The sequence below is a fragment of the Anoplopoma fimbria genome, chromosome 21 (genome assembly GCF_027596085.1).
Source record: "Anoplopoma fimbria isolate UVic2021 breed Golden Eagle Sablefish chromosome 21, Afim_UVic_2022, whole genome shotgun sequence".
Lineage (NCBI taxonomy): Eukaryota > Metazoa > Chordata > Actinopteri > Perciformes > Anoplopomatidae > Anoplopoma > Anoplopoma fimbria.
In genome coordinates this window covers 14,609,565-14,634,613 of record NC_072469.1, presented here as the reverse complement: position 1 = coordinate 14,634,613, position 25,049 = coordinate 14,609,565, and the positions used below count along the sequence as shown (strand labels likewise).

The window sequence follows — 25,049 nt, the reverse complement described above, 5'->3', positions numbered from 1 at the left end:
AATCAGATACCAGTTAGATCATTCAAATTAGCATATGGCCCAAAGGTGAAAAATTTGTTTCTTTTCTCTGCCTGTTCTTATTTTTCTTCCAACTCTACAGAGAGGCCGCATAGGGAGGAGGTGTTGCGGATGTACTGTTTGTAATGTTAATTTCATATCCCAGCGGAATCTCATACAGCCGCTTGATTATTCCTCTCTACATCAAGGACTCGCGGCAAGTGCACTGATGTGGAGAGAAACCATACATTGCATGATGTTCAGGGCAAAACACGTTTACCTTCATCAAAACTCACAAGACAGAATCATACATGGATAGCAATGGTCTAGTTGTTTACAATAGCCCCTTTTTATAAGGAAGAAACCTAATGCTTTTTCTAATCAGTGGCTTAAATTCAAGTGCAATTCTGACAACAAAAAAACTCTCTCCTTTCAGTGTTCCGCTGTAAAGAAAGGTCTTCTGGAGAGAAGGAAGGTGCTACAATCTCTTAAAACCCAGTGTGGCCGAGATCTCTGAGGGGAAACAAACAAAGGCCAAGAATCCCCACACCAAGGTAATACCACCCATCACTAGAGCTGCAAAACTTTGTTATTTTTTGTTTTTTACTGTCACAGGTCATGAAAAGTGTGTTGTTTAAAGGAATATTCTGCTCATATGCTAGTTGTGTTTTTTTCACAACTGAGATGTTCACAAAGATGGGAACAGGTAGTTTACTATGAGTAAATTCCACATACACTGTGCTGGAGAATCTCGCCAGAGCACCGAACCTGCTGCTGAATATAGTCCGCTACAAATTAATTATTTATCTCTGTGTGAGTAATGTAAAGAAATGGTAGTGCGCAGCCTTTGTAGGAAATGATTTAGTGTTAAAAAAAAAGATCAACTACATAGGCCTTAAATAGGCCCTATTATGCTATTTTCTGGGTGCATATTTTTATCTCAAGTTACAGTTACAACATGTTTACATGCGTTAATGCTCATAATCCTCCTTGTTTTTCTCATCCTGGCTGTCCTGCAGCACCTCTTCTCACCCTCTCTCTGAAATGCTCCGTTGTAGCGTTTGCTCCTCCCTCCAGAAAGCAAAGTCTGCTCTGATTGGTCAGCTAGCCCGCTCTGTTGTGATTGGTCAACGTTTCACATTTCAAAAAAGTCTTCCTCCGGAGCTTCAGCTCCATCTCTCTCTCTCTTTTGTTGTTTGAGGGCCAAACTAGACGGAAGGAGTTTCACGTCACTTCTGTAACATTATGACCTCATAAAGTTACAGAAGTGAAGGAGAGAATTCAATCGAGCCGTTTCAGGCAGCGCAGGAGCTTCTGAGGGGTAGGGTAACTCCTTTTAGGCGTGGACTTCAGGTTTTACACTCTACGGACCTTTTACATGTACACAAATATATATTACACACTAAAGGAGAGGGAAAAAGTGGAAAAGCATAATGGGGCCCCTTTAACTGTTTTTAAAGAGCCACATCTTCAGTTGGAGCCAGTGGGATAGAAATTGAGTGTCAGACACATCACACAGGACGTAAGTATTGAGAAATGGACCAACTCACTGTTGTTGTTGGCTCCTTTCATAGGATTTCAATATTTCCATAACTTAATATATATAAATTATAACTTAATTATTGCATCCTGATTATTCATTGATGAAGAGAAGCAAAGAGAAGCAGCTAGGCAAGCTCTGTTCAAAGTGAAAAAACGTGCCTACTATAAACTCTTAAGCTGCCTATTTACACATTGTTGTATGCACAGAAAATGACAACTTGAATGACAGTTTGTGATTTCAAAGTCAGTACATGCAATACATATTTCTAGAAATATTTGATGGTGACAGATTGATTGATGAATAGTCCTCTTGCATGCCTTAGTATAACTATGGGTTCTCCTAGTACTCGGCCAGAATAGCTTCCTTGTATTGTCAATATTTAGCCTGTGCTAGCAGGGTTTTTTTTAAATGATAGACTGTATATAAGAAGTGCAAGTAGTCAAGTTAACACACCCAATTGTTTGTGACTGCCATTTCAAAAAGTTTAGTTGGTGTTTTTTGACCGTCACCATCTTGTTTTTTAGCAACCAGAAGTGACATGAGAGGACGGAGCTAAGTACGACCGAACGCTGAATTAGACACTTTTAGTACATATAAGCCAAACCTTTACGGTCCCGCTGAACAGCATTTTAAGTTTATTTCACCATTTTTTACGGTTAGATTAAGTTCCAGATTAATTTATTAATTACTTTGAGTTTGATGGTGTGACCAAAAATATAAATAGTCTATTTATTTAGGTAAGCCTATTGATTACTTTGAGTTTGATCCTGATTTATTTATTTAGGTATTATTAGTTAGATGTTCAGTTCAACAGTTATCTGGTTTGTACAGTCTGATCACGTTCAAACAATTTTTTGATAATTTTTTTGAGGGGAAGCGGTATTGACCGATTAATCGTATATCGGCTTTTTCCTGCTCCAAAATATCTTTATTTTATCTGATTTAAAAAAAAAAAATCCACTATTGGATGACCTCTAGTTCATGATTGTAATTACTGAGGTAATAAATGAAATCAAAGCAGTCGCCACCTGCTGTATTAGAAACAATATAGGTTTACTATAGCCTCACTACTCACTACTATGCCTGATTTTAATGCATTTTTAAGTGCTCAGTGTCATTAATATTTCATCAACAACTGTGTCCACTGCTGGTAGACATCTGCACTGTACAGCTATGAAATTACTTGGATGGCCTTAATCAAAATATAGAAACTACTTTCTTATTCGCACAGCCGGCCCATGAGCAATTGCCAGCACTTTTTGGGAGTTTTTCTTCATTGTTTTTCTTTTTCTGCAACTGTAAACCTTCTGCACACCATAAAAGCTGATTCCAAAATTGCTCAGTTTCAAATTGCTCTGGGTGCAGAGAAAAACTCAACAGCCACCTTTTCCCGAGGCCAAAGCTCCTTCAGTGCGTCAAACAACAGGTCCTCTCTCAGGAAAACCACCAAAGAGATGTTGGGACTTGCTATCACAGCGTCTTGTGCCCTGTGGTCTGCTGTCTGGTCACATAAAAACATCAGGGAAGCTGTAGATGAGCCTCTGGACAGGCGCCAGACTGGGACAGGAAGCAGCAATTTCCTAGGTTCAGATCATAAGCCACCGACCTCTGAGGTTTCCTTCCTTCTCTTTATGTCCATCTCCCTGTCATTTTCTCAGGTTCTCTGTTTGCTTCTCACTCTGTGTCTCTTTGACCTGATTAGTCTCATTACTGCAGACATGGAAGTATTCCTTAATAACCGTTTCAACCTGGGCTGACAACAACACTCGCTCTTTTCATAGATGTCAATAGTTATCTTCAGATGAGGCAGGACTAGCCACATGAATTGGCAAACAAGTTTAGCCGAGATCCAATTTGGTCATGGAATGGCACACTAATTGGAAATTACGAAGTTGCGGAATTCTGGCTCCAGGAGCCTGTCTGAGCATGTCCCACTCTGCTCAAGTGGGACATCACGAGCACTGTATCTGGGTTTTTCATTTTTCATTCTATATGAGTGGAGCAGCCAGGATATTTCGTAATGGATTGAAATTTCAAACCACATATGAAAACAATCCAGAGCGAGCCACACATACAGAAAGTTATGACGACTACATGGAACTGTAGTCTAATGATATTTCCAGAATAAAACTGTTTCCTGTCTACTGTACTTTTCTTTAGCTGGGCTGTGTAGACATGGATCTCAATACTCCCTGACAAACAACTTTTATTTCATCAAAGCAGCATCACAAATGCAAAAAAAACCCAGAAACAGTTTTTGGAAGAGAAGCTACTAAGAAAACAAACTTTATTGTGCCAGCATCTCTAATTAAAACCAGTGTTGTTTCCTCTTACAGCAGCTCACATGTGGCTTCAGTAAGCCTAGCTGTGCTTGCTGTAGTGGGCTTCACACTCACATCCTGCTTGTCTCAATGTAAATGTGTGAAATCCATCATTAGCTGAGAAGAGGATATGCATTATTTTAAGGGGATCCCCAATCATGGATGTCTCAGGTTAGAGTGTGAAGAAGTTGCAGGGAGACACAACTATTGTTATGAAGGGAGTGCTTGCATTTTAAAGACAATTTTTAAAAATCTGTCTGACTTATATGAGCGCTGCAGCCTCCTTGCTCCCTTAACCACATTACTATGTTTTCTTCCCTCTACGTAATGACATTTTTCTGAGGAGGGGTAGAAAAAAAAATGTCCAGCGTTAATCTCTGTGCCATATGGGCGGACTGATAGATGCTGCGATGCTAAGTGGCTCGCTCAAACCGTGCTGGCACAAAATAATTGTAATTTATGAGGCCAAACCCTCCGATTCATCACAGACCATGCTTTTTCAGGGCAGCCGCGACACATCATTACAGGGTATCGCTTTTCCCTCTCATTGGCTTTCTAATCCAATAGGAGAGTGGTTTTAGCCAAACCTACCTCTACACACGCTATTGTCTTTGGCATTGCTTTGTTGTAATGGCTTTGACCTGCCGAGGGAAGGCCAGCTAATGAAGGTTTATGTGACATGGTGAAGACGTCAGTCAGACGCCATTAGGATGTCCTCTTGGCACCACTGCTATGACTTAACTGGGGAGAGCTTCCTGTGCTGTTAAGTCTTAAATATATGTGAACAAACATCATACACACATTCCATAGTGCTCTAGTGGACGATTGGACAATTATGTTCTTACAGTCAAATGTTTTCCTGGCTTTCAAGCTACAGATTCCTCTAATACAGAATTAGTTCTCATTTTCACACTGCTTTGTTAAAAAAAATAAAAAATATCAAAACCAATTTCCTGCAAAATCAGTTCCAATTTCCAAAGTAACCATTAGCTCAAAAGCCATAAAATTAGATGGACAATATTTCATCCTACACTCTATTCATCCAATCAAAGTGTAACGGTGGGCTATTGCCTGACAACAATAAGAAGGTGATTCAAGCTTATTAACAAACACAGGAGTCTCATTTCATTTGAAACGTTGCTTTTGTCATCAATTATTCATCATTTTCACACCACTAAAGGTGTATTGAGTAAAGTTTGATCGTTTTAAACCTTTATCTTTGCATAATGGGATAAAAATAAAGTGACTGTCTTCATTATAGGAACGAATCCGCCAGCCGATTAGTGTTGGCTGCAGGCGAAATGCTGCTAGTTTTTTTTTTGGCCTCGGAGTGACATTTTTGCTCCAAAGGCAGCATGGGCCAAAAGAAGTAAAGTTTTCAATGCCAGAAATCTCTGCAGCTGGAACAGTTTTTATTAAGTCATTGCTATTGATCAATCAGACCCTGCCATTATATTCTATTATGGTAATTTTGTCAGTGGGCAGTAAAAATCATATTATTGCCGCTTAAGTTACTGCACAGTGTTAAAACCTCGTGGGAATCCAAAAATGATCATACAGGTTTTGACCTCAATAAGTCATAATTGTAAAGCAGTAGTTTGGCTATTCAACTGAGGGAAATAGCCAGGAACTCACACTGAGCAGGACAAGCAGAGGGCGTGTCAACACTAAAAAGTCGCTTGTAGGAAGAGTGCAGGCGCTCTGAAGTGTTCAGGAGGACAGAGTCTGCACTTGTTAGCGCTGCAACCGGCTTCCAAGCAGGTGCTCCGACAAAAATAGCATCAGTTGACAGGATATGTGTGTCATGTAACAGCCTGCTAACCTCCTAACCCAGCAGGGTGATGCCAAGGGGGAGTTCTAAAGCCTCCAACAACTCCACCTCTGCGTGACCTCCGACTTCTCTCATCCGTCCAAACAATCTGAGAGGCTTCGGTCTATTCACAGAGAACGAGGGAGGCATCATGTGGCCGTGCATTGATTTTCGCAGATGTCGCACCTTTTATATTTGTTTGTGCAACTTCCTCCCTTGTTGCACACTTGAACTGCTGCAGTCCCTCAATACAAAATGGGGTTGAGATAGTGTATAGTATAAGGATAGTGGCTGACTAAAGAAATCAAACAGAATTACAATGTGTTCGAATCCCAGTAGGCTTCAGGTGGCGCAGTCAGGGCAGAAGTGTTCCCCTTATTACATTTCATATCAAATTGTGTTAATCTTCTCTGACTTTTTGAACCTGTTGTCCCTATGTAGGGTGCTGGATTGACATTAGTTCCAGCATGCATGCATGCATCTGCCCAGCTGACACTGACTTGAAACCTTATTATCTCAACTCCCATGTGTAATATATGGAAAACATGCAGCTAAGTCACAATAAAAGTGCAGAGCTGTGACATCAGCGTGAAGAAAAAAAAAAAAAAAAAAGCACTGCATCCCAACCACTCGTGTGTGTCCAATTCACAGTCCCCTCTCAGCTTTATCATATGCAAAGCTCACTTTCATATTGAAATCAGACTTTATTTTAAGGGAGGGGGAGGGGGGGGGGACATGGGGTCAGGGGGCCTGTCACAAAGAGCGTTTGTAAAGAAGGGCAATTGCATCAATTTGAATGAAGACCTGTTGAGAATGCTGAAGGCTTCAGCGTTCTTGGTTGCGGGACGGTTTTATGCATCAGTACTTCTTGTATTGTTTCCCTCCGCGGCGTTTTAAGCACTGATCATATGTCCCCACCCCAAAAACGTGAGCAAAGGGATGAACCCAGACATCCGCGACCGCCCTCCATTTGGGCTCAGAGTGGATGTGCTCGCGTTAATCTTCCTGAAGGACAGAAGGGTCAGCGGAGATGAACCGTGAATCGCCTCCGCCCCGTCCCACAGCGCGACGCTTGAAATGGGGCCCCTCCTTTTGGCTCGGTCCGCTATATTTCCATGTTAGGGAGCACCTGTCTCCATGTTGCGTTTATGAGGCGCTACACAGCTGTTTGAGAGGTTCCAACACACATGTTTTTTATATATGATTCATGCCTCTCCCCCCTCACCTCCCCTCCGCCCCTTAAACAGTGTTCCTTTTTTATACTCCCCATCACCAGCATTGCTACTATTGCCTTTTAAATGGAATAGAACACACACTAACCTTCTCTTTCACCAATAAAGCCAGATAAAGACCTCCATCTCGGTGCTCTCTTTTTCTGCCTGTTCTGCCTGATAGCTTTTGGTGACATTCTCAACCTGCAGTAAATGAGCGAGCAGAGGCCTGTTCACATGTAAGACAGGGTGAGAGGTGGAACTTTAGATAACGTAGTCCGACAAAGTAGGAGACTCCCAGAAACTGTGAAAGTTAAGAATAACTGTCTCTGCAGGATGGTGATATAATTGTTTTTTTCAACATGGACACTTTCATACTCTTATCCAGGGGAGGAGAGGGGAAATATAAAAATGATGAAAACAATTAAACTGGAAATGAGGCAGTCAACCAAGTTAAGCTGATTTACTATATTGAGTTCCACTTTAATCAATAATCATGTAGCAAACATGCCAAATGTGAGCATTTAAAAGCAAAAAATGATCTCTGTTATATCATTTGTGACAAAGGCCCTGCCACGTCGCAGTACTTGGGCCTGTTAATGTCACAAGGTTGGTTGGCTTGGCTGAGTTTAACAGATACAACGGTAGACACAGTGAAGGACAGAGACTGAGGAGCCACTGGACAGACAAAGACATAGTGTAAGCTGCTCTAGTATTGCTCCTGGATGTAAAAAATTTGTTTTCCAATGTTAACGCCAAGGACAAAACAGTCCATATTCATAAGCTGCTGCTGAAAAGGAGAACAGTACGGCATCACTGACTGGCAGCACTGAAGAGATAGAACCCTCAACGCAACCAAAGTGTTGACGGTCTGACAGTCCATCACTGCAGGTGAGCCAACTCCGTTACTAATGCAATGACGCCAATCCAACATGGCAGCTCGCGAGCTACACGGGTGGAAATTACGGGAAAAAAATGGGTCGTATCTCTGGTTTTACCAACATTATTTTTCAGAAATTATGCCAAAACATGAACGTTTCATGCCCTCTTAAAGCAGAGGACTTTCTAGAGTGGTGACAACACAAAACCGCATATTCTGACTGCGAAGATGAAACATCAATGACATGAGAAAAGTGTTTAAAAAGTGAGAAGAGAGCAATTGTTTGAAGTACCAGAGCTTTTCTAATTTCTTCCCAACTCTGTTATACAACCTATTGTCCAGTCCACATGTGCCTATTTAGAAAATCAGCCATTAGAACTAAATTGCCAAAAGCTCTCAAGCATTCCAACTGCTGCATATAAGCAGTTTTTATGTGTAAGCTTCTGGATGAGGACTCGAGGTCTATACAGAGTTGATCATGGTCATGTATGCTTTAAAGACCTTAGAAAGGATTTAAAGCATACATGACCTGTATGGATTTATGTAGTTGCTAAAAAAAAAAAAAAAAGAGCCATTCCTACTGTCCAGCTGTCGGATTACATTATTAACAATGAAAACGCAGGACGTGACAACAAGAGCAAAAGGCACTTTGTCTTTACCTTTGAGAAATGTATGCCTGGCCCAATTACAGAATCTGTCCAAGCTTCCACTGTACCATTGTGATCAACAATTACTTACCCCCTCCATCTCATCCCCCCCAGCTCTCCCCTCGATGTTCCCTCCCTCAGCTGTTCGAAGCTAATAGAAATTAGTTACCTTGGCAATATGGGGCCTACCCTGCTTCGGTACAGCCCTGGACAAATTAAGACTGATTGCAGTTAGAAGTAACATGGGTTATGATTTAAAAACCTCCATTTAATGGTTATTTCCAATTTTAGCCTGCGGTCCTGTACTTCCTTCATCCTATTCCATCTACTTGTAGGTACCGTCCCAGCGTTACAGTAATGGGGCTTTGTTGTTATGGCTGCATGGTTTGCTCCATCTCATCTTGGAAATAGGCCTCATCAGAGATTTGATGAGAACATACTAATAGGACAGATGTTTGAAGGGAAAATCAATAGAGCTTAGCTATTAGGAGGTAGAGGGATAAAAAGACACTCGATGTCTGAAATAGCATGAGTGCAGAGAACCAGGCAACTCTAGTGTTTGTGATTAGATGCACACTGTTCCCAAAAACATTTTTTTCTTCGAAAAAATGTTTTTTATATTTCATCATTCCAGCAGCTGTTCTCTTGCATCAGCAGCAGTGGTGATTTGTGTGTGTGTGTGTGTGTGTGTGTGTGTGTGTGTGTGTGTGTGTGTGTGTGTGTGTGTGTGTGTGTGTGTGTGTGTGTGTGTGTGTGTGTGTGTGTGTGTGTGTGTGTGTGTGTGTGTGTGTGTGTGTGTGTGTGTGTGTGTGTGTGTGAGACACAAAAAGAAAAACCACAAAGAAGTACCAATAGAAAAAGAGAGATCATAACAGGTGATGACTTTACCTTCTCATGAGCAGCACAGCCTAAACCTTTCTCCACCAATCCATTCCAAAAGCCTCGGTCATACAACTGTACCGGCTAGGCTACTATTACCTGTCTGCAAAAACTGAAGGTTTTTTTTTTAAGTTGTAGAGAAGCTTGTGCGCTCGATTACATCTATTGGAAATGAATCAGGGGAGCATGAATGGACTGGCTGAGTAATCTGTGATGTCAGTTAATTTTCCTAATTTGAATCTTTATGTTAGTTCATTGTAAGTATAGAAGCTACTTTTACAACATGCAAGAGTAACTCCTTTGCTGAAGTGCCTGAAAATACAAAACAGGCTGTTTTAATCAGCGTTTTGGGAATTACTAGTTTCAATAACAATCTAGTATTGCTGTACTAATGCAGACCTGCATTCATTTTTTGTTTTTTCCAATTTTAAGAAGTTAGCTTCCAGTTTCTGTAGGCCAGCGGGGGGTATTCCTTTACCTTTTTTCTTGTCTTAATTTTGACAAGAAAGCAACGTGAAGCAACGTCCAGAAGGGTTGCCTTCAACAGTGTATTACAAAAAATACAACAACTACAAAAAACTAAACAACAAACTAGGTTGTGTGAAAATGTAAAAAGCTAAAAGTGGTTTATGATCTCATGTCCCTATCAGCCACTGAAACATTGTTTGCTTATGCCTCCGTAACTGTTACAGCCAGCCTATGATTGTTGTTAAACTGATCCGCCATCAGTATTACCAACTTTTTCCAATGAATGTAGCAAAAGCTGCCCAGTTGGTAACACCCTTCAGGGCCTCCCTCATAAGCCACTCCCCCAAAATGATCATTATGAGCGTAAACATAGCTTTTGTGAGGACTCACAGCTGTCAAGCTAGCAGCTTGTGGAATACTTTTGATTTATAGCTTGCTGTCGTGACGTAATGAGAATTTCAACATAACAAATGATTTATTTGAAGAACAGCTTTAAGAACCAGCTTTAAGTAGAAAACCAGCTTGGTTTTGGTCAGGAAAAGTTCAAGGTTGGGGTTAAAATACCTGTTAATATGGTGGTCATGGTTTAAAGAACGCAGCAGGACTCAAGACAGTAACGGCAGTCTTTGTGTCAGGAGCATTTTCACTTCTACCGCCCCTATGGTTAAGGTATGATTTAGTTTAGGCAACTAAAACGACTTGCTTAAAGATTTCCTTCATGATAAAAATAAATCAAAGTGGACTGTTGGTAGGAAACAAACTGCAGTCTCGGGTGACAGTATCCCAAACAATCTATGTAAGACTTCTCGATGTAGCGTTAACCTAAATGTGAAGCTGAACTTAGTTTAAATGCCGTCTCAGTAAGCGACCAATGCTGTTGGTTTCTGATTAGAACAGTCTTCAGCAGACCCAGGGTTGAATGTGGTGTCCAGAGTATGTGGTCTATAAACAGTAGCAGTAACTCAACCTGTTCTGACCAAACCTTTTACCACACAAGAAAACACCTGCACAAACCAGCCACAAGCTTTTGCATCTTTCATTTCCCCAATTATAAGTTCTGACTGCTTTTAACTCATACATTCTTTCTTTGCAACAGAGTGGACTCCTCACTGCGACCACATCAGAACAAACAAATAACTTACTCCCTACTTACTCAGCGGGAAGCTGCCTATTAGAAAATGGATTTAAATGGACCTGAGTATGCAGTAGTCTTCTGAATATGTCGTCTAATTCTGTGGACTTTGCTGCAGTGATTGGAGTTGGTTCCTTTAAGGTCACTTGTGGTCCAGTGAGAGCAGGGTCTATGCTGTGTTCAAATGTACCTTCTGATTAGAAGCCTGAGAGCAAGTGCAATTTCAGAGTCCTCACTGCAAATTTGAACAAAGTTATTATTATATTCCTTTATTGATCCCCATGGGGGAAATTCGAGTGTTGCAGCAGCTCAACTACACAGACACAGACTATAAATACACATACTATACAACAAAATAAAGATAGAACAGAAATAAGAATAAAAAAATAAAAAAAGATGTACAGTATATCCACATGGGGGGGGGGGATATACTGTATTCTAAATTCCATTTAGAACCGAAATGATGCTGTAAATGAATAAGACACTCAAGCCATTTCCTCCTTTTCTTCTTGCATAGAGGTAATTTAGTCATTTTGGAGATTTTTGAAATGATGCACAGGACTGAATGAAGTGTGAGGTGGGGAGCAAGGATACACCTAAAAATAAATCAGCTTATTCTGTTATATTTTCATTAAAAAAAACAAAAAACAGGGGGAACTGCTAGTTTGTATTTGAAAGAGTCATCTGGCTTTCATTTTCCCAAATTCATTTTGTAATTATTTTTTTGAAGGCAGAGCTTTTAACATTCTGATTTCAAGGTTTCCTTTTACCATTAAAAATAACAAAAAAAAATTTTGTGCGCATTGTAAGTCTCTTGTTTTTATCGTATGAAATATGTGCAAATCACTGCTACAAATTAAAATCCATTTTAAATCGACCAAATGCAGAGATTGAAAGCCCATAATTGCATATTATTAAGCTGCTGCCATTATGCACACATTTCCTCCTTTCTCTTTCCTTCCCTTACGTTGTATTGTGTTTCCCTTTGTTCAGCTCCATCTCTCCCATTCCAAACAATCATGCACCTTGGATATCCAGTCTCCTTCTGAAATCCCACCCAGCCCCCAAACCCTTTGATAATATCAACTTGGACTAGTAACATCTCGCTAACATACTCTGTCATTAACATTTTCCATTCAGAGAGCCTGTCGGAGCCTATTAGACTTGTGTCAGAAGACCTGAGCGCATCATGGGGGGAAGGTACCTGGTGTCTGGTGTCAGACCCGTCAACTCAAACCAACCCCCCCCAATCTGCTCCCCGTCTTAATAAATGCAGACAACCTGAGCTCCTATAGCACCCAAATCAATGGAGCATGGCAAGGTCAACATGCAGACAGCTACTTCCAGTTACAAACCGGAGGAAGGGGTTTATGAGCGACTGGTTGGGGGTGGGTGGAGGAGGAGAGGCTGCTAACAGCCTCCACTTCACGTACTACCACCTTGATGTACAGGGTCAAAGTGCAGTGATATGATGAGGTCAGTCAACTAGTGCATTATTCAAACAATGGGGTTCCAAGGTTGCCTTCAATTGGCCAACTACCATGTCTACATGGTGGGCTTTGATTTACATGTTTCCCATAATGTTCTCTAGAAATATGCCAATTTGTAAAACTTGAAAGGAAATTCTGGTTTAATGTGACCCGTGTCTTATTTTTGTACTTGAACTCACCAAGCTTATTGCTAAATCCTTGGAAGAGACCACTGAACGAGTCAGACAAGACGCACGAGAGGCCATACGGTCATACAGTACTCGCAGGTAACGTATTGGGAATAGAATGCAAAGACAAACAGTAAAAGTATTACCCAAGCTGTTTGTTGTAAACTGGTGCAACTTTGACTAACCACATGTATATGTTTGCAAAAATATATACTTGGAAATGTTGTTTTATCAGGCATAAAGTTATCCTGCGTTCTTTTTATGTCTGCCTTGTAAAATAATTAGCTCCTTGTTTTATATAGCGTTATATAAATAACCTTTATTATTGCCCTAGATCTCACAGTCCGTGGAGAGCAACTCCGTAGCCTGGCTCCAAAAACTGCGGGCGCCTCAATATTGCAAGGTTATTTTTTTATCACGTGTGCATCACGTCAGAGTTGGGATCAAGTGGGACACAAATCTTTCCAGCATGCATTGTGCAACTTTGACTTACCACATTAGCCGTAGGGATTATCACAAGCATTTTGGTGTGCTCACTTTTAATTAATTTTACCTCCAATTTAAGTATTCCCTATCTCATTAATTACTTTTGTTAGTACAACGTCGTCATAATGGGCAGAAATGCCAAGCTAACAAAAATACAACCAATATTTTCCTGTAGATATGAAATTCAACAATTGTTTTTAAACAAAAATCAACCAGTTGCAGCTCCTACTTCATTAGGGATGCATTTCCTACACGTTCCTCACTTTTGAGAAATTGAAGCTGCTGTATCTATCTGGGTGCATGTAGTTTGCATGTATGCATATGCAGGTGCAAGAACAGTGACATCACATCCATGTCAGGATAAACGAGTAGTGTGACTTTAGCACATCTGAGACCTCTCTGTAATCTCTTGTCTGTCTGCCATTTTTCATGGGCAACGCCTGAACTGTCATTTACTGGAAGACTTGCTCAAAGGCGGTCGGGCGCCCCTTTCTTCCACTGCGGCCTCTTTGTTTCCCAAGTTGAAGCTGCTGAATAGTCCGTGATGTGGACTGTGATACTGTGGAGCACACCGCCCGAGGGCAAGAGCATTACCATCCCCTCTCGTATCGGCCTGCATTTCCCAAATATGCAAAAAGAGAAATTGCGACGCCATTAGAACGGCTTCTTGCAGCGGAGGAGGCCTGTGTAGTCATTTGTCAGCTACATATGGGAACTTGATGGGGAAAAAAACTAAACATACAATGGCACTTTGAAACATCTCATGATTTTAGCTTTCCAGCTGTAAAAAAAATCCTCCACCACAATACAAGCAGCATTGTGTGCCCTGACAAAAGATGAAAGGCGTTTCTTTGCGCTCAGAGGAGGCACACAAGCCAGGGGTATCAATAGCACGCTATAATAGGCAGTGCTCTATTTCCTCACTGTTTAGACACCTCAAGTCACTCATGCAAATTGGCAATTGCCAGTCAATGCTTTCACACAGAAGGGGTTGGGTGCACATTTTATTTAATTTCACCCATGTGGGTTTATTTGTCAAACGTGATGATATATTTTTCAAAGGGAGTCAATAGGAAAGGGTTTATAAAAATATTTGTGTACAGGCTTATTTGAAGTGAAATGCGTTTTCCTTGGATAGCCAGTGGGATCGCTTTGATGCCTGACATGTTATTTGGTTGTGTTATTATATGTAGGTTAGAAAAAGCCGTTCCACGGGTTCGATCTGACAAGTGTGAATATATAACCCGTATGGATTCCGGGGTGTTGCATTTGGAGGTGGCCTTATTGCATGCACTGACAGCTCAAATGCACAGATGTCAGACGTGTGACTGGGACTTTATTTATAAATGAACAGTGGATTTGAAAGTCGGGAAGGCAAATAATTTATCAGTACAGAGTCACGCTGCAAAACTAGGACTTTGGCGTCCCAGGACTGTGGCTGTCAACACAGCATTTTAATATGCACGGCATCTCATGAACTCAGCCGGCTGTCGCAACTGTTTGAATTCAAGACTTCTCTACTTTTGTTTATTTGGGACTTTCAATCAGTGCAAGTGAAGACTGAGGAGAAGGAGGAGGATGGGAGGAAAAATAACAAATGAGAACAAGCGCGACAGCGAGAGATAAAGACTGAGGGACAGAAAGAGTTGATAAACACGCTGAGCGTCTATGCCAGATGACCGTGGGAATGGCAGCTGTGGCAGCAGAATAAATTTGAATGCTGATTCTCGGTTGATAAATAACTTTGTGAACCGGAGCACCTGGTCCGGTCTCTAGTGCAATCTAGTGTCACGCCAGGGCCCCGTGCCGTGGATTCGCCAACCTTTCCCGTCAAATGAATGGGTCTCCCGCCTCTGCACTATGCTGAAACACAACATGCTGCTTCTATTTGTGGGAATTGAAGGGGGCATTAATATTCTGTAGACAAAACACAGGCTAGGACTAATTGAAAGATCCCGCTCTAGCTGAATTTACAACACCATGTCTTATGGGATGCAGGACGGTCTTAGACTAAAATGAAATATGGTAGATAACAAGAGAACAGAGCTGAATGAAAGAAAGGAAAATTAGAAAATTAGATTTGCTATAGAGTAAGGCTCTGAAAGCGATAGCTAGTGGCGGGCAAGCAGCCTTCAAAGAACATACAGGAAGTCACAGAAGTAGTTACATCGTGTTAGATCCAAACTGTGGGCTACTTGTAGTTTTCAGACCACGTTCAGATTTATTTATATTTGTTTGCAAAAATGGGGGAAATGTGGTCTTATCTGGCATTAAATACCATCCTGCGTTCTTTTTTATCTCTGCCTTGTAGAACTATTTGCTGCTGGTTTTATACAGTGTTACATAATTAACCTTTATTATTATCAACAATGCAATATATGTTTTTAAACCTTCATTGCACAACATGAGACTAAAAGCCTATCATTTAGCTTTAAATATTAGAATTTCACGGAAAATTAGGATTCTCTACAAAACCGGGTGATTGTTGTCAAAACTAAAAGCCAATCAGCTCAACGTTCAGGCGACAGCCAGGCGTTTCCCATAATGCCCTGGCTCTAAAAAATGCGGCAGCCTCGATCTTTCAGTCTATCGTTGACTACGTGTGCATGACGTCAGAGCAAGTGGGGATCAAGTCGGACACAAATCGTATCGGCATGTGTTGTGCTGGGTTAGCCGCTGATCGATTGTGCTCAGGCCTGCCTCATCTCAATCAAGCCTAGGTATTCAGATGACGTGATGGCGGTCTCTTCATCGGGTTGCCTGGGAAGAGGATGTAGTCATAATGTCGTGCTTACAAATCTGGGTTAGACATTAACTATGTAAACACTCCCCATGTCTCGCACTTTAAATGAACCACTCCCGAGTCGTAGCCTCCTTTTGGCCCGATCCCATATTGACTCCGCCTAATCTCTGTTTGATTTTCTCTCATCTCTTCCTTGTGATGATATTCCCAGTGTGCTCTTGTCACTTTCCCCGGGCCGTGACTCCACCGCTGCCAGGGCAAACTGTGCCCCCGCCAGAGAGGATGAAGACCAGAGGCCTGCCTATCATTAAACTCATTTCCTTAAAAACAACAGGATGCACTAACGAGAAATTCTAATTAATATTCTAATTATTTTTTATAATTGCCTGTGCCAAGTGATTATGCGCAGGGCCAATCCTTAATTCTGCCTTGGCTACACAGATTGGAGATAAGAGCTAAAGTTCATATTCTTGGTGTTCTCTTCAACATGTTAGACTATCAAGTGTAATTAGAAAGCCCTTTGATGATAAATAATGCCCTCACAACTCATTTAGCTTAAGTCTACATGACGTTCTACCTCATTGTGCACACCATCGCGCCCGAGGTCATGGGAAAGTAAATGAGGGAGCCGTGAAAGGAATTGAGTTTTTTTCCCGTATACAGATAAGGTAATGATCAGGGATGTTTAAAGGGTTGGTTCTCCCAAATTAAAAGAAAACATCATCTCATTTACCTCTGATGTTATCCTGCCGTGCAGTTTTATTGGAGCAATTTTGGGATGTGTCTCTTAGATTTGTGCATCCACCCTAATACAAAAGGCGTAAAGGAAAATTAGGTTTTCCAGATTACCATTACCACTGTTATTCAATACAACCAACTGTAAAGAGTTTATTTAGCAAGTTAACATGCAAACTTTATGATTTAAATTCTCATAAAACATTTGCTGTTTTTTTTAATTATCTTGAATAGTGCATTGTTTACATCCATGTTTGCTAGCTAGCAGTATTATTTTTCCTAGCCTTTGCTGTTGTGTATTACTACATTTCTTTGCACGTTCCATCATAGGGCTGGGCCATTTGGAGAAAATCAAATATTATTGTCCAAAAACCTCAATATCTATATTGTAGAGTTGACCATTGGTGCTTTCACAAAATATTTACACAATGAGATAATCATCAGTAATGTGGATGTAATGACTAAGTGGGTAAAAAAAAACATCTGTTAAATTCAGAAAATTATATCAACTTTAAAGGCAAATGCTGCCTTTACGTTAAAAACTCATAAAAACTGGTGGTCAAAATGTATTTACTTTTTTAGATTAGTCGATCCAAAGCATTTTAACTAATGGCTGGAACATACTTCTCTAGGTTGCATCTAGGTTTGTTCAAAAATAATTTCACAGCGGTCTCTCTTATATTTGTACAGGCTTTGTAACATTTACATGTCTTATTGAACCTCTTGACAGGTAATAGGCTAAACAGTTGGGTTGCTCTACACAGATCTGGTCCCTTAAATGCAATAGTGAGATTCTAACAACCTTTATTTCAGCCTGACTCAGCAGGTTTGCACTGTGACACAGCACTTGGGTATAAACTGTGGAATACACAATATTAAATTACATTTTAAAGCACACTACTCCATATCCTTCCTCTTAAAGCAGTGGGTGCAGGGCATACAAACATATAAAGGAATGACCGTGCCAATGCGGCATTGTTGCACTTCATATCTGTGTTGACCTGTGTGTGTGTGGTGCCATAAAGAAGCTGCTTTACCTTTTGTTGACATGCATGTGACTGCTGATAAGACCCACATACTTATGGAGCATTGGGGGACTTTGTGGAAGCACTCAAAGGCCTAATAACTAGTCTCAGCTAAATGTGATGATTAGTCATTTTGCCGAAGAGAAAACGCTGCACGACCGCATTCTCCACACATACAGCAATGTGTTGTTGACAGTCTTGGGTAGTCCAGGGAAGGCTTTCAAGCTCGGAAACGAATGGCAACGTTCAGCCGCTACCCGGGCTGTGAGTGAATCGCCGACAGCCATAGCAGGGGTCCTGCCTTCCTCCCTGGAGTCTTGCGAGGCTTCCTACCAGGCAGCGTGACCACAAATGTCTGCCAGGCGTGGGCTGGGGGGAGATCAGCAGCAGATGAGGCCTTTGACCAATTCATCTGGACATGGAGGGTGCAGAGAACCCAACGCTCCCCCTCTGGGAGAACATCCAGCCCGGCGTGTCGGCGTAGATATGGCAATAGCCGGGCCACAGCTCCCTCCGAGAAATTCAGATGTGATCAAAGGGATGGACTGTATCCTCAAGGGGCCTAACATCATCATTAACACTCTCACTCCTAAAATGTAAGGAATGATCACCCTTTGTGGAATTCTTGGTTGCATTTCAACTTGTTTTTAGGCGCCGACAGACGCATAATTTTGCATTAACCCCTTAATGGGATTTTACCCGCTCGCGCTGCAATTTGACTAAGCTCCGGCCAGACTCGTGCATTCCTTTTGTCAAGCAGTGGTAGAAAGGAACACAGAGATGTTGAACACATTTAACTTTAGCCGGTCACGATAATTCCATCCAGGGTCGACTCCGGTTATCTGCTTCACCGCGAGCCGCAAACATTCCTCACAGAATTTCCCCTTAATACTCTTATTTTCGAATTTCATTTTTTTCTTCCCTTCAACCATTCCTGTATTTATGTTTTATCATTTTTTTTGCCCATTTATCTTGGGACCATGTGTCTTGCTTGTTGGAGGCACAGACTGTTTTGCATTCGCAAACATACACAGAGCATAAATATTGGATTAAGTAAACAAATCCGAGGGGCTCACTTCTGAATGATATCGGCGAGGCGGCCTTTGGAGCCAGCAGGAATGCCACGGTCGCAGTCTTTAAGAGACCCAACACATGAAAGGAGAGGGAGAGGGAGAGAAAGGTAGAGGGGAGGAAAGGAGGGAGAGGGAGAGAGAGTCAAATAGCAGTTTAATCCTCCCCGAGTGTTATCTCGCAGGTGTTTTGCAGACTGTGCTCTCTTTGGGAACTTTGAAAATCGGGCCAGGCTTTCATGTGCAGGATAAGGTAGAGAGTCTGCGCCTGGCTGTTTGTGGGCAATAAACATCAACTCCACTGTGCAGGACTCTAGCTCACAACTCCACCAAACATGTTTATTCCCCCAAGCTCCTTGTTAGGCAGCAAGCCACGTTGTTAACTAAAAAAAACAATCCCAGCAGTTTCCTCTGCTTTTGTTCCTTTTGGAGTAACTGAAACCATGGGGGGTGGGAATGAAAATGGCATCCTTAAACGTAGATTCTGTTTCCTTCTAAACAGGTAATCACAAGTAACGACGATTGGTGCTGAAAGCTGCAAAGAGTTCTCTAAAGTCATTTGAATCGATGTGATTTTAACCTCAGCAATTAGCTCGCTGCAGCGTCCCAAAGCACCCGTATGGATATAGAGTCACATTTCTCCAGCTTATTCACACAAATGTTCCTGACTTCATTAGAATTGAGCCTTGCACATGGATTTCCTCCCGAGAAATTAGCCGGATTGTAAAAAAAAGCCGAGATGAGAGGGCACCCGCGGCCCCCTGCAGGCATCCAGTATCGGGTGTCGCTTGGTTTTTAATGGCCCAGTACATCACCGGGCTCCCGTGATGGTGGATGGCAATGGCAGCGTTTGGTTCCCCCCCCCAAGAGAATGCGCTGTTTTATTGGCCTCCTCAGCACTGAGTTGTCCCCTGTGCCCATGTAATACAGCAGCCCCCCCCTGATTAATCGGGGGTGTATATTTCTCAATGCTAGCTCGGCGCTCGTGTTCCATATTTTCTAATGGTTATGGGCACAGTCATTTAGAGTGCTGCTGAGGGAGCCATCAGTCAGGACGCTGCACGGCTGAAGTGGGCCCGGGCTAAGAGCTTTACCGAGCGAAGCATGTTGGGATGAGAGCATGTCTGGCAAGAAGGGGAAGAAGGATGTGGACAGGAAAAAAACGAATATGTGGCTGCACGTATGGAGCTGGCTCGCTTGTCCTTGTTGTCTCACATCCCAAAACTAGTATGTTTCTGAAAGTCTTGTCTTTCACCGTGAAGGCCCCCCACTCACCTTCTGTTGTGAAAGAGCCTAAGTGACGTTTAGCACCTCTCACCAGGTAACGACTAAGTCATTCTGACAACAGCATGGGGCACACATTAGATCCCAGGGTGAGGACCATTCAGAGCGCTCGACTCCCTGTAGCTTGGCATTATGGGAAACGGACATGGGGGCCCCGAATGAGACAGGCCATGGCGAGGAGCGTTTTTCATTGCGTTATGAATCCCACAGAGCCTGGCCCCTCCAGTGTCTCAGCATAATGCCCAAATCCAATGTGGCATTTCAAAACACAGCTCCCTTCGCGGTACCGTGGCTGTGCCGGTTCTGGTGGAGGGAGCAGCTCTCTCTGTCTGGGAGCTCGGGGGAGTTCTACATATTAATCAGTGCTTTGAAGATGATGTTTTCTGGATGGTATGCAGGCAGAGCACCAGTGACATTGCGAGCAACGCTTTGTGGGAATGTCAACGTTAATGTTGTCATATTAAAAGCCAAGGCGCAGTCACGACAGCATTTATAACTTAGGTTTGCAGCAAAATCAATTCCCTTGCGAGGGCAAAGCAAATCTATTCAAACCCAGAGCTTCCTGTTTAACTCTGACAAGTGAACTGGCGCTGTTTACCAATAACAAACCTTAAGAAGGCAACATATTCCAAAACAGAATGAGCTATAAAATATCATGTTTTACAATCCACTTTTACTTGAACCCCTTTGGGGGAGTATATTGCTCCACAAAAGACACATAGTTTGTACACAATTACGGAGACAAAAGTCAATTGAACTAATAGCTCCCTTGAATAACTTATTGTCCGTTTTTGCAACCGAGCTGACCGGTAAGAAAATAAAAAAAATAGTGTTTCGGCCAACCTTAGTATTGCATCACGTGACGCATACTTGCCAAAAAGAGCATTACCCCCATACACTATCACGTCAAAAGTAGTGGGTCTTTTTAGTATCAAAATTTGATCCTTACAGTCCAATAAAGTTTGTTAAGTCTAAGAGAGGTGCATGATGGAATTATTATTATCCCATTCATGTAAACGGTGTGCCATCTTGGAAAGCAACTAATAATTATTACTTACCACCAGTAGCCCAGCTGGCTAGTCTTTTGGCTGTTAGCCCACCCGATTCAGTAATTTATTTTCTTCATTTTTTTACTTGATTAACAGAATATTTGCAGTACATACAATGTTTGTAAATACACGTATGATATGGAAATCCCCAAGGACTGAGCATTCAAAACCCTAAACAATGTGAACAGATTTATAAAATCATGTTTTTCAGAGTATACGCATTATACTGGGACTTAATTGATCATCAGAATGGAAAGTGAAAGAAAAAGACATGCAGTATATAGATGGATATTATAAGATATAAAAATTGGATGTTCTTGAAGCCATGAGCTAGATAAGAAAAGTGTGATTGAATACGATTAAGGGAGGTGAGTGACAGACAACCGAGTGGGGCTTGTACAGTATGTGATAAAAATAATAGCATTTGAACTGAGCGCAAAGGGCAGATTTGACATTTCAGTGGTGTAAAGGGGCAAAGGCACAAGCACAGGTTGTACACCCTGGAGCCCAAACCCACCCGCTTCACCAGTCCTCACAATCTCCCCTTCCATCACTGAAAGCAGGTTTATACATCTCCCCTCTGCAGCCTTATTTCGTTCCCCCCCCTCCTAACTCAGATTAGCAGCGGAGTCAATAGAATTGCAAAAACATTGGATCCATCCAAGCAGAAAATGTGTTCCCAAACACTGCCATGCTTTGGCCAGCGGTGACGCCGAGCTCCCGGCTTTTTGTGAGAGGTTATCAGGCGGAGCAGAGATGGCCACGGTCGAGGCCTGTTGGTCATCCTGGAGAGCAGCTCAGAGGAGACGCGGCTGATGGATATCTTTAAATTATATCTGGGAGACGGCACCTTTGGCTGCCTCAATGAATGTTAAAAACCTTCTTGCTGCTGTCCAGTTACAATGAGAGCTCGTCACTTCTCCTTTCTCCTCACAGTTACTTTACAGGTAACAGGTGTTACTTTTTATTCAACTTGCTGCGGGGATCGAAATGTCTATTGGTCGAACCACCACTTTGGTCCAGCCTGAAATATTACATTACATTACATTAGGTAACAGGCTTTTATGTTACAATCAGTAGTATATTACATATTTATTCACACACTGATGACAGGCTACCATGCAAGGTGCCACCATCAGACTCTAACTAACATTCATTCACATCCAGTCCACAATGGCAAGTCTTGGGGTTAATATCTTGCCCAAGGACACATCGTGCCGAAGCCGGGTATCGAACCACCACCCTCTGATTGAGAACTACCAGCCTGAAATATCTTAAATAATAATCGAAATTTTGGACAGAATTGCGTGATCCCCAGAAGATGAATCCTTCTAACTTTTGCCCCTGATGCCTTATCTAGCGCCATCATCAGGTCAAGTTAAATCTATCCTATACTTTAATAACAATCCCATCAGCCTTAGATGTAATTTCTGCTTAGTACTAATTAGCAAACGGTTGCATGACAGCTCACTGCATCACTGGGCTAAAGGGAAGCTCACAGAGCTGCTAGAGAGTCTTGGTCTTGTTTCAGCACCCTATACTTCAAGTTGATTAAATTATCAGAAATGTAAAAAAAAAAAAAAAAGCACAATGCAAAATGGCTTGTTCCATCCTCTCAACTGTGATAATGTGCTGCTTTTCACTGTTTTACATCATTGTCGACTGAATTTCTTTGGTCCCACAAAACCAGCTATTTGTATAATCTTGGGCCCTGGGAATTTTTGATGGAAAAACTAAGCAACCTAACAATAACAAAAGGGATTTCTGAGGATAATTAATAGTTTCTAACTTCTCCATGGCCTCCAAGTCACGCATCATTAGTTTTCGGCCAACTGCTCATGTCCCTGTTCTCCCGTGTACTGTGTCTGCACTGCTTCCCACGGCTGCCTGCATCTGTTTGGGAATTTATAAGTGCTCCTATTAGAGTACATCAGTGCACTGAAACAGTAAAGTTCATTGGTAAATTAAATAATAAAATAACTGACTCGCCATTTGTCAAAAGTGAGGCTCAGAAAAGAAGAAAGACACCATAATTACAGGGAAAATTAGCGACTATTTCCTGACGCGTAGATGTTACTTTTTGGTGATGTTTGTTTTTGTTACTGTGTTTGTAATGTGTCTGTTCAGAACGTGGTGGCTTTTGTTGGTAATTGTCACTTTTTAGGTTTATAGTGTTAACCATGGTGTGGTGCCTGTTGCATTTCTTCACACCAGCTGTATTTTGGGTGATCAAATCTTTGACCCCTTTGTTGAATATTGCAGGCACTAATTACTTGTACTGTACTACTTGCCACAAAATATATCCAATTAGAGTTGGTGTGCATTCAGCTAGATTTACTGCGTAAAGAAAAAAAGTTGAATACAGTCTGAAGCAGCTAATACTGTATTATACCACATAAAAACTAAAGCATTCATATTTGCACAAATTTTGACATAATATACGTCGATACCAATATATATTTGAAAGGCCAATATCCAACAATAAAATCAGCCAGCTGATAAATCAGCCTGGCTCTAGCTCCTATAGTTGCAGATATACTGCATGACTGTATTAAATCGAAAATATGGTTGACTTGAGTTGTCAAATAGCACAAACCAGCGGTCATTTGGCTCCTACTAAGTAAAATGTCAGGAAACTGTACTTCTTCATAGGCAGGCTATTTGGCTCATCTCCCCATCTTACACCTCCCTCATCTCTCCCCCCTCCCTCCCCGTGCTGTCTCTTGTGGTGATTGCCTTGCCAGCTATCTCTGTCCAGCAGTTGTGTTTGTGCAGTGCCTCTGTATGTGAAAAAAAGAAAAAAAGGAGCAGCCTGTTCATTTTATGATCTGTCACACGTCTGCCTCTCTGACGATGGGCAGTGGGTGACCGGGTCTGGACTTCCTTATCGCGCCGTTCACTCCTGTCCACCCCTGCCAGACTGGAGTCACGTCACAGATCCAGGAAGCAGGACTGAATTGGTTTGCACACGCTATTGAGAATGGGTCAGCTCACAGTGGAGGAGATTATTTCAATACTTTGGCTGAATATAGTTCAAATCAGTTTCGAAGCGCAATAGACGGCTTCAGTTATGTTAGTTAACAACTGTAGCCTTTTGTTCTCAAACTTTAATAGTGAGAAATAGTTTGGTTATTAAATTCTGCATAATCCAAATACGTATTTGTATGAAGATGATGTTGATCACTCAGTTGCAGAGTTATTCAATTTAACAATGGTCCAAGAAACAATTCAGGAATGTAATATTGCTTTGACAGATATGATATCCCATTGAGCATCTTTATTCACTCCAGTCACTTTAGTTTGTGCATTCGGGGGGGGGCTTCTCTAAACAAGCTTTCATCAAAAGGAGAAATGAGAAAATGATCTACATGACACTTCCTCAGTCACTGAGCCTCCGGGGAAACATTTCATAAAGCCAGCAAAACTCTCTGGCTTTCAGCGTGCACACATGTGAGCTTGCATTGGCGTTTGTTCTCGGCAGGAAATGTTAACAAAAATTACGATGAAAAAACAATGAATAAAGATCTCACATTTTGAGTAATAACAATGTTTTCAAAGCCGGGGAGCCGGGGCGCTGGGGAAGCAAATTGTGCATTCCAGAGTTAATGGAGACCTTTCCATAATTTAAAACAGGTTTATTGGAAACTTATTACATTGTTTGTCTTGTGCTTCCTTGAATCATTATACGTAGATGTCTACTGTAGCTTTTACAGATTTATTTACACAAGGCTATCTACTTGCATCAGCACAGGAATGGAAACTCAAGATCTTTATAAATCCAAAAACATGAAGCACTCTAGTAACCCAAGCTTTGTAAGCATGAATTAGTAATCTCCTAATCACATCTACAATCTTAAACAAAGACTCTCTCTCCGCTCGACAAACACAGAGCAGGTGGGCCACTTCGCTATTTAAATCTGACGGCTGTCCGCCTAAATCGCACACATCCGCAGAAATTAAAAGGAGGCTTTGTCTTGCGTATGTCAAACATACGGAACAGACACTTTAAAGGCCAAACAGAAAAACAGTCTTCACTTAAATAACTGCAGATGAACGGGGGGAAATAAGAGCGTAGCAGCACAGGAACAATTCCGGTGAATGTTAAGGTGCTG

At 41.7% G+C, this 25,049-nt stretch overlaps 1 protein-coding gene across 5 annotated transcripts in view; it reads left to right on the top strand.

Moving 5' to 3' along the window:
• The first annotated feature begins 439 nt into the window (after window positions 1-439).
• The window catches only part of nrp1a (neuropilin 1a), a 149,872-nt gene continuing 125,262 nt past the window's right edge, over window positions 440-25,049 (top strand). For all 5 annotated transcript variants that reach the window (XM_054622632.1, XM_054622635.1, XM_054622634.1 and 2 more), the window contains exon 1: window positions 440-551. The gene's annotated coding sequence lies outside the window, so the exon portion shown is untranslated. The remainder of the gene's footprint in view (window positions 552-25,049) is intronic.